This window comes from Oryx dammah, unplaced genomic scaffold (assembly GCF_014754425.2).
Source record: "Oryx dammah isolate SB20612 unplaced genomic scaffold, SCBI_Odam_1.1 HiC_scaffold_12, whole genome shotgun sequence".
Classification (NCBI taxonomy): Eukaryota; Metazoa; Chordata; class Mammalia; order Artiodactyla; family Bovidae; genus Oryx; species Oryx dammah.
In genome coordinates, this window is record NW_024070196.1 from 56,432,897 (window position 1) to 56,444,016 (window position 11,120).

The window sequence follows — 11,120 nt, forward strand, 5'->3', positions numbered from 1 at the left end:
AAATTCCATTTTGGATGTGTGCCTATAAGTTGAATGTTTTTCATTTGCAACAAATGAGTCCTTGATCACTGCGGATGATCTGCTCATCAAAAAGCAGCTAGAAATAGAAACAAGTTCTCCCAAGTCATGCTAAAACTCAGTGAAGCCTCATTCATTCAGACCTTAAACTATCAAGACAGTGATTATTCGAACTGGAATCTTTACTATCTTCATGAAAAATGGCTTGCATTATGTCTTTTTTAAAAATCCAAATCTCTGAATCCAGGAATCTGTATTATTGTTATTATTATTTTAAGATTTGTTTATTTATTTTTGGCTGTACTGGATCTTTGTTGCTGTGTGCTGGGCTTTCTCCAGTTGCAGCTAGAGGGGGCTACTCTTTGTTGCGTTATTTGGGCTTCTCATTACAGTGGCTTCTTTTGTTGCGGAACACAAGCTCTAGGCATGTAGGCTTCAGTAATTCCAGTGCATGGGCTCAGTAGTTGTGGCACATGGGCTTAGTTGCTCTGCAGTATTTGGGATCTTCCCTGCCCAGGGACTGAACACATGTCCCCTGCTTTTGGCAGGTAGATTCCACTAGACCACCAGGGAAGTCCCTTGCCTTATGCCTTAAACAAGAGAAGCCATAGAATGCCCAGCCTGCCCACAGCCCCTGGGAAGTCCTCATGAGTCCATTCCTGCCCCATCTGATAGGCAGTGCACAGGCCTGTCAAAACACCTGTGAACTAGCCTGGCTCAAAAAAGATGACCTACACCAATCAGATTCGACCTCTTGAATCTGCACTAGTATATGAGAAGAAACAGGCAGGTATAAGTAACTGGTAGGAGCTAGTGCAGAAAGGAGAAGATGTACAGATGGTGCAAAGGGGCTGTTAAAGGAGTCTTGTGCAGGCTGGAAATCGGAGGCAACAGGGAGTGTGGGTAAAAGGGTAAATAGCATGGAGGAGAAATGGCCCATAGATAGTGGAAAAACAGCAGATTCACAGAGAAGAATGAGCACCGGAGAGACAGCTTCCCTTCTCTAGAGCTGACCCACTCCACGAAAAGGCTCCAGGTGGGTTCCAGACCACCAGCACCCTTTCAGCAAACATTTCATTTTTTTAAATTTATTTTATCTAAGTATAGTTGATTTACAATGTTGTGTTAATTTCTTCTATATTGCAAAGTGATTCAGCTATATATATATTATATATATAATATATATATATATACATTCTTTTCATATTCTTTTCCATTATGGCTTATCACAAGATATTGAATATAGTTCCCTGTGCTATATACTAGGACCTTGTTGTTTATCCATTCTCTGTATAATAGTTTGCATCTACTAATTCCAAACTCCCCATCCATCCCTCCCACCCCCATCCCCTTGGCAACAAGAATTCTGTTCTCTGTGTGACTCTGTTTCTGTTTCGTAGATAAGTTTGTGTCATATTTTAGATTCCACATGTAGGTGATAGATATGGTATTTGTCTTTTTCTTACTTAATATTCTCTAAATCCATCCATGTTGCTGCAAATGGCGTTATTTCATTCTTCTTTATGGCCGAGTGGTATTCCACTGTATGTATGTACCACATCTTTACCCATTCATCAGTCCAAGGACATTAAGGTTGTTTCTATGTATCGGCTACTGTGAATAGTGCTACTATGAACACTGAGGTGTAGGCATCTTTTTAAATTATGGTTTTGTCCAGATATATGCCCAGGAGTGGATTGCTGGATCATGTGATAACTCTATTTTTATTTTTTTGAGGAACCTCCGCACTGTTCTCTAGTTACTTTCTCAATTTACATTCCTACCACCAAAAGAAACACCTTATTCTTAAGGTGACCCCAGCACTTCTCTGTCCCAAGAAACCCAGAGAACCTGCCCATGTTATTTTTATGTTAATCAGTACTCTTTCAGTTGCAAGTGACTAAAATGCAGTGCAAAAGGAATCCTTAAAGAAGAAAAGGTATTAGTTCTGGTACTGGGATGCCAATGGATAGTTGACTTCAGAAGTATCTGGATCCACAGGCTTAAATGGTACCCTAAGTATCCCTTCTATTTCTCAAGTTTGTTGGCCTCTGGGCTGGTGTCAGTCCCTAGTAGACTCCCTTAATGTTACCAGACAGCCATTGTGGTCAGCTGCTTCTAAGACAGCTCCAGTGATCCCTACCTCCTGGTATTCACAGCCTTGTGTAATCCCTTTCCCTTGAGTAACCTGCTTCTAATCAATAAGAAGACTGTGTCAATGTTAATGGGATGTCACTTCTGTGATTAGGTTATATAAGACTGGGACTTAGCTCTTACTGGCACAGACTCTATTGCCATCTCCTCTGGTTAAATTTCATAAAATCGCCTGCCAAGTAGAAAGACTCATGTGATAAGGAACTGAAGGTGGCCCTTGGCCAACAGCCAGTGAAGACTTGAAAGCCTCAGTCCAATGTCCCACCAGGAACTGAATCCTGCCAACAACCACCGGGTGAGGTTGGAAGCAGATTGTTCCCCAGTCAAGGCTCCAGATGAACGAACTGTCTGGCTTCCAGTGAAAAGCCTGTGTGTAATTTCTCAGGTCATAGGCAATTCAAAGTCTTTACCTGGCAGGCCTCTGGGAGGAAAGCTGCCCTTCCCACACCAGACCTGGTGCATGGGCAGCTGTCTCTAAGGGAGCTGCATTCAAGGACTCAGCCCCTCTGACCTGTCAGACTCTCATGTGTATTGTGCTCCTTGCTTCCTGGGTCCCGTTATCTGAGGTCCTAGGCAGAGGTCCTCTCCAGGCACCTCTGCCAAGGCCTCCTTATCGGGGCGGGGGGGTGGGCATGACCTTGCAGTCACTTGCTCACTCTGACCTCATACCCAGTATTTTTCTACTCCTATTCCTCCTCTCTCTCCGTCCCCACCCTGAAAGTTCCAGGGGCTATAAAATCCCTTCAACAGTGAGATGTATATAGGGGAAAGCGCAACGGGAAGAGTAGGTACTTCCTCCAGTTTCAGTCTCTTCTCTATACCATCTAAGCAAATGATCAAAGGCTTAACTTACTCATTTTCAGCTTGTAGCTTTAATTGGCTACTTGCACACCTGACACTTTAGCACTCTGCTAGACTGGGATCCCGACAAGGAGACCCCAGCTTATGCCAAATTTTCACCAGGGATTGAACTCATGCTTCCTATATTGGGAACATAGAGTCTTAACCACCGGACCACCAGGGAAGTCTGACGCATTGATTGCAGTCTTTTGAAAGACCCTGAGGCAGAGCTCCTGGTGCACAGAAATTGTGAGATGATATATAATATATTAATATTACTTTAAACTGCAAAGTTTGTGGTGGTTTCTTATGCAGCAATAGCTGACCAATGACAGCCAACAGCTGCTACAGGCCTGAATTTGTTCAGGTTAGCAACTCCAGCAGGAGGAGGGGTTGCCCCATACCTCCAGCAGAATACAGGGACTGCCTTTCACTAATCCAGACCAGCTGTGAGCCCCGCCTTAACCCACCCATTATCACTCTGACCAGCCTGGGTCCCCATCCCCTCCAGCTCCATTCCAACCGGGTTTGCTTAGAATTGGGACGGGGCAGCTTTCCAAAGGAAAATAATTGTGCCAATACCAGAAAGAAGAGAAACAGAGGCAGAAAAGCAAAAGCAAGACATATATTCCACAAGTAGCAAGGGAATAAAAGTATACACCTTTGCAGAGATCTTATTAACCAGCTCAAAAGAGCAACTTGCAAGCACTGTGTTAGTAAGCTCTTTACATGAGTTCACAGCTAATACTAATACTAATTACTTATGATACTGGCCACTTTTTTACACTCCATCGTTACTTATTAAAATTTTATGAGCTTACTAGAACTTTCTGCATACTCCAGAAATTAAGCAACTGCAGCTGACCCTTGAACAACATGGATTTGAACTGTGCAGGTCCACTATACATGGATTTTTTTCAGTATATATATTGAAAAATCTTTTGGATATTTGTGACAATTTGAAAAAACTGGCAGATGAACCATATAACCTAGAAATATAGAAAAAAGTAAGAAAAAGGTAAGACATGAGTGCATAAAATGTATGTAAATAACATACAGAATTTTAAAAATAAAAATATCACATACAAAATATACGTTGACTGTTTATGGTATGAGTAAGGCTTGTGGTCAGCATTAGGCTTGACCATGAAGGAACTGGTACCCCCTAACCAGTATGTTGTTCAAGGGTCAACTGTACATTTATTAAGGTGCATTAACCTACCATTTGCTTTGACTTCCCCAACTTGTTCGAATTAGGAAGGTTTTGCTGTTAATCGCAGTGGCACCCCACTCCAGTACTCTTGCCTGGGGAATCCCATGGATGGAGGAGCCTGGTGGGCTTCAGTTCATGGGGTCGCTAAGAGTCGGACACAACTGAGCAACTTCACTTTCACTTTTCACTTTCATGCACTGGAGAAGGAAATGGCAACCCACTCCAGTGTTCTTGCCTGGAGAATCCCAGGGACGGGGGAGCCTGGTGGGCTGCAGTCTATGGGGTCGCACAGAGTCGGACACGACTGAAGTGACTTAGCAGCAGTAGCAGCAACATTTGTCCAGAAGTTCAAGGCAAGTGAACAGAGATTAGATAACCAAGGGGTGCCCAGCTCTTTCCCTTAGTCAAAGTTCTAGAAGGGCAAATGTCACAAATACAGAAATATATATATATTAAATAATAAATGTATTATCTACATATGTAAATTTTGTGAATTCCACTTAGGAAAGAGAGTTTAAGTTTACTTAAAATGAAATTTACTTTTTAAAAACATTATTTTATTTTTTGGCTGTGGTGAGTCTTCACTGCTGCACGAGGGCTTTCTCTATTTGTGGTGAGTGGAAGCTACTCTCTAGCTGCAGTGTGCCGGCTTCTTACTGTGGTGGCTTCTCTAGTTGAGGAGCACAGGCTCTAGGTGTGTGGGCTTCAGTAGTTACAGTGTGTGGGCTCAATAATTGTGGCACATGAGCTTAGTTGCTCCATGGCATGTGGGATCCTCTTGGACCAGGGATCAAACCAGTATCCCTTGTATTGCAAGGCAAATTCTTAACGACTGGACCACCAGGGAAACCCCCTGCTGGAAAAAAAAAAATTACTTTTAAAATTCAAATTGATGATAATGTAAGTAGTTTAGGGGGTACATGTTTGGCCTTACACACTGACGTTGGACTCCTACATAAGATATGGTATATTGTTCTTCTCAGTTTCCTGTGAGAACCCTTGACTATGATTTTACATCTCAATTGCTGTCATGGGAAATAAGATACTGTATTTCACTGAAGTATCTTTCATCTGTCTAACTCAACCCCTCCTCCACCCACAAAAAGTCTAGATAACCACCCCCCTTGCACAGAAATATATGTACATATATATATATGTACACATATATATATATACACACATGCTATCTTCCAATAACCTTTTAGACTAAGATAGAGTGGTTCCCACACATATTTGTACTGAAAAAACTACCCCTAAAATAGTGCTTTGGGGAAGATATATATGTGCCTGAAGGAAAGAGATGCAAGAACTAATGGAGATGGGGGTAACAGGGAGGGAACTGGGAGATTTGGATTGACATATACACTACTATATATATAAAATAGATAACTAATAAGGACCTACTGTATAGCAGAGGGAACTCTACTCAATACTTTGTGATGACCTGTATGGGAAAAGAATCTGAAAAAGAGTGGATATATGCATATGTATAACTGATTCACTTTGCTATACACCTGAAACTAACACAGCATTGTGAACAAACTGCGCTTCAATAAAAGTTAAACAAACGGGACTTTCCTGGTGGCCCAGTGGTTAAGACTCTGCACTCCCAATTCAGGAGCGCAGGTTTAATTCCTGGCTAGGGAATTAAGATCCCTCATACCATGTGGTGCAGCCAAAAAATAAAATGTTTTTAAAAATTAAAGAAACAAAAAAGAAGTATTGGAGAACAAAGAAACTGGTAAATATATGGATAAATATCAATGTGCATTGATTATAAAAAGCATTAACAGGATATTCAAAAGGAGGATAGAGATCATTGTTAACTCTAGAGCAGCAGCATCCAATGAAATAAAAGTTGAGCCACATATGTAATTTAAAATTTTTCAAGTAGTCACTTTTAAAAAATGTTTTTTTTTAAAAAAAAAGCTGGTAAAATTAATTTTAATAGTATAGTCCATTAAACTCAATGTACCCCAAAATATCACTGCTTCTACCACAAAATCTGGTGTGATTGCAAGTGGGCTTTGAAGTAACTTCTCTTCTACAATATACAGCATTTGGACTGTGCACTTCCAATGCAGGGGACATGGGTTCGATCCCTGGTTAGAGAAAATCCCAGATGTTGTGTGGCATAACCAAAAAAAGTAAAGAAAAAAAATATATGTCATTAGTAAGGGTCGGGGGCAATGGTCAGCTAATGTACTGTTGGCAGGAGTAGAGAGTAGTATACCTTTTTTGATGGGCAGTTTGGGAGGATCAATCAAAATTTCAACTATTCATGCTTTTTTATCCAATAATAATACCTCTCTTATAAGACTTTTCCCTGCAGGAAATCTCACGAGGTTCATAAAGCCTGAACATTGCTGTGAAGCCAGGGGTGTTCGTTGCTTTGTAGTTTGTGATAATGAAAAAGAGGAAGCAATTTAAATGACCATTGAGTGGAGGATTAACCGAATTACCATGAAGCCACAGTATGGAATCATCATAACTACAGAATATTGGGCAATCTTTAAAAGGTATTAGCTGAACTTAAATATAGTGACAGGAAGTCAGACACAAAAGGCCATATACTATATGATTCCACTTATATGAAATATTCACAGTAAATGTTGTGCCCAAGTCTCGAAATCTCCCAGTGACCACCAGGGAGCCAATATCGGATGCAAAAGCAAGAGAGTTTTTATTACCAAGCTCGAGCTGAGGCTCCCACCGATACCCACGCAGCGGCTATAGGGAGGAGCCCCGAGTTCTGGGTTACATTGCTTATATAGGGTATTCTCGCGCAAGAAATTTGAAAAACGGGAGTTTCCGAGTTGGGAGACATCTAATTGGTTACCTTCTGTGGAAGGGTTAGGTGTTGGTTTCTGATTGGTTTTTATTTTCCCCGGGCTGGCCCTGGGTTCTGACTGGTTCCCATTTCCCGGGCTGGCCACGGGTTTTGATTGGTTCCCATTACCTAGGTAGACTACGTTAAGTCAGGAGATTTTGGTCTGGGGTCTGATTGGCTCGAGGGTGGTGGGGTGAGGTCAGGGGATTTCCAAAGGCTCTTGGATTTTCAGAGGCTCTTTTCCTGGAACCTAACAAAATGGAGTTTTTCTGTTAACAAAATGGAGTAGCTTAGGTCCTTCATAGACAAATCCATAGAGACAAAAATTAGAGTAATGGTTGCCAGGACCTGGAGGGGAGGAAATGGGAAGTGACTACCAGTGGATATGAGGTTTCTTTCTGAGGCAATGAGGATGAGCTGGAATTAGTGGTAGTGATGTACAACCTTGAGAATTTATGAATATCCACTGAATTGTATACTTCATTTAAAAGGGTAAAAAACAAAAAAAGCAAGTTGCTTAAAATTATATAGTGTGTGATTTCATCTATGCTTTAAAAAAATCTATTTGTTTACATGTTGTGTATAATGTGTGTGTACATAAACACACAACTGGAAGCATGCTGCTGCTGCTGCTGCTGCTGCTGCTAAGTCGCTTCAGTCGTGTCTGACTCTGTGCGACCCCATAGACGGCAGCCCACTAGGCTCTTCTGTCCCTGGGATTCTCCAGGCAAGAATACTGGAGCGGGTTGCCATTTCCTTCTCCAATGCATGAAAGTGAAAAGTGAAAGTGAAGCCACTCAGTCGTGCCCAACTCTTAGCAACCCATGGACTGTAGCCTACCAGGCTCCTCCGTCCATGGGATGTTCCAGGCAAGAACACTGGAGTGGGTTGCCATTGCCTTCTCCGAACTGGAAGCATAAATAACACTTAACTGTGGTTTTCTTCAGTGAGAAATCTAAAATTTAAGAAGATTTGTTACAGGGACTTTTATTTCCCACAAGTGGACTAAATTATTTTAAACTAAAGATTTACAGAATTTCCCTTTAAGACAATATATCTTTTCTTAGTTGACAAGCAAAAAGCATTTTAAAAGATAGGAGACTAAAGTAATCCAGATTATTAGTATGGTCATGTTGATTATTTAATATATAAAATGTAGAGAAAATTATAATTTTTATAATTGTAATTGAAAGTATAATAAATTGTAATGTATTATAAACTTACATAATTATAATGTGATATTTACTATCCTATTTTATGAATATTATTGCTGAGGCAATCTGAGTACGGGTTGGAAAAGAATTTCCAGACAGAGTACATTTCAGAAGGGAGTGAGTTGTTTAAGAACAAAGAGCAGAGATAATGTGAGCACTGTGAGCGCAGGGGGCTGACCTCCTGACAGAGCAGGGAAAACCAACTTTGTGTGGGTTAGTAGCCACTTTTTATAGCCTCGAGACAAAATTCCTCCTGGAAGGCTGGCATTAGGTGACTGGTTAGGGTGCTATAGGATATATAAGGTGTTTACTGGAGTGGGCATCTTTGCCTAATTTGGCGTCAGGAAGCTTGTTGCTAATAATCAGGGGCTTTTGACAACAGTTACAGAGGAACTCAATTAGCTTTGAAGGTGTCCTTGGTTCTGGGCTCCGTTTCTCTGGCCTTGGGGCGGGACTCAACAATTATCTTTTACATAATTATAATATTATCAGTATAATAAATTATAAAATAATATTATACATATTATGCATGTCCCAAGTGATATAACCCTGGAGAAGGAAATGGCAACCCACTCCAGTATTCTTGCCTAGAGAATCCCATGGACGGAGAGGCTTGGTGGGCTACAGTCCATGGGTCGCAAACAGTCAGACACGACTGAGGGACTTCACTTTCAAGTGACATAATGATATTTATTCTGCTTTCTTCTTTGCCAGGTTCCATGCTAAGCATCTTATAACGATTTTCTCTTATATAATCCTCTCAACATATCCTAAGGTAAGGACTATAATTATCATTCCCATTTATAGCAGAGGAAACTGAGGCTCAGAGAGATCTCTTAGGGAAGCTTAGAAGCAGTGGGATAGAGATATAAATCCAAGTGTGTTTGATACCAGAACGCAGGGTTTTATCCTGCATCCAGTTAGAAAAGATTGGAATGCAGACCAGAGAATAGAGAGCAAAAGAAAAGTGAAATGCCACGGAGTGTTTCTCAGGCTGTACATGGGGAATGGGGGCTAATCCATTGGAGCCTTGGTAATCCAGACCAGATGACATCTGGTGACCCCGGGCCTAGATTGAAGGTGCTGGCCCCACTCTTTGTGCCTCATTGCCATGTCTTGCAAAAAGGAGGAAATCAAGGACTTTCTGTTTACAGTCAGGCAAAAGGACCTCAAGCCTGTCAAGATCAAGAAAAATAAGGATAATGTGAAGTTTAAAATTTGATGCAGCAGATATGTTTACACCTTAATTATCACAAAGAGAAGGCAGACAAACTGAAGCAGTCCCTTCCTCCAGATTTGACAGTGAAGAAGCTGAAATGAACCACGTGTGCTGGGTTTGAACCATATTAAAATTTTAAAAATTAAAAAAAAAAATGAAGTCACTAAGGAGGTAAATGTTCAAGCCGGTTTTAGAAAAGGCAGAGGAACCAGAGATCAAATTGCCAACATCCGCTGGATCATGGAAAAAGCAAGAGAGTTCCAGAAAAACATCTATTTCTGCTTTATTGACAATGCCAAAGCTTTTGACTGTATGGATCACAATAAACTGTGGAAAATTCTGAAAGAGATGGGAATACCAGACCACCTGACGTGCCTCTTGAGAAATCTGTATGCAGGTCAGGAAGCAACAGTTAGAACTGGACATGGAACAACAGACTGGTTATTTAACTTATATGCAGAGTACATCATGAGAAATGCTGGGCTGGAGGAAGCACAAGCTGGAATCAAAATTGCCGGGAGAAATATCAATCACCTCAGATATGCAGATGACACCACCCTTATGGCAGAAAGTGAAGAGGAACTAAAAAGCCTCTTGATGAAAGTGAAAGAGGAGAGTGAAAAAGTTGGCTTAAAGCTCAACATTCAGAAAACGAAGATCATGGCATCCGGTCCCATCACTTCATGGAAAATAGAAGGGGAAACAGTGGAAATAGTATCAGACTTTATTTTTGGGGGCTCCCAAATCACTGCAGATGGTGACTGCAGCCATGAAATTAAAAGATGCTTACTCCTCGGAAGAAAAGTTATGACCAACCTAGACAGTATATTCAAAAGCAGAGACATTACTTTGCCGACTAAGGTCCGTCTAGTCAAGGCTATGGTTTTTCCTGTGGTCATGTATGGATGTGAGAGTTGGACTGTGAAGAAAGCTGAGCACCGAAGAATTGATGCTTTTGAACTGTGGTGTTGGAGAAGACTCTTGAGAGTCCCTTGGACTGCAAGGAGATCCAGCCAGTCCATTCTGAAGGAGATCAGCCCTGGGATTTCTTTGGAAGGAATGATGCTAGAGCTGAAACTCCAGTACTTTGGCCACCTCATGCAAAGAGTTGACTCATTGGAAAAGACTCTGATGCTGGGAGGGATTAGGGGCAGGAGGAGAAGGGGACGACAGAGGATGAGATGGCTGGATGGCATCACTGACTCGATGGACGAGAGTCTGAGTGAACTCCGGGAGCTGGTGATGGACAGGGAGGCCTGGCATGCTGCGATTCATGGGGTCGCAAAGAGTCGGACACGACTGAGCGACTGAACTGAACTGAAGGAGGTAAATGTTGAGGACAAGAGCAGTGAAACTTACCTGTGACTTTATATAAACTGAAATGAAGATGCCCCATTAAAGATGATCAAAAGACAAGCTGAGCCTGAAGCAGGGAAGATAAGCAACTCCTGGGGAGGCCAGATGTCCCCTGGAAAGGGACAAACTGAACTGATTGTCAAGAAGATAGTTTTGGGCAAACAAGAAACATCATCAAGATTCCAGATCTTTGTGAGCATGAGTTGCCAAAATAAATCCTCTCCTGAGTGCTATATTCAGTTTTGCCATTTGCTTCTGTTGGGACCAACACTCTAT

At 41.5% G+C, this 11,120-nt stretch overlaps 1 pseudogene; it reads left to right on the plus strand.

Moving 5' to 3' along the window:
* Positions 1–9,153: 9,153 nt before the first annotated feature.
* LOC120871568 lies at positions 9,154–9,626 on the plus strand (annotated as a pseudogene).
* Positions 9,627–11,120: the final 1,494 nt, after the last annotated feature.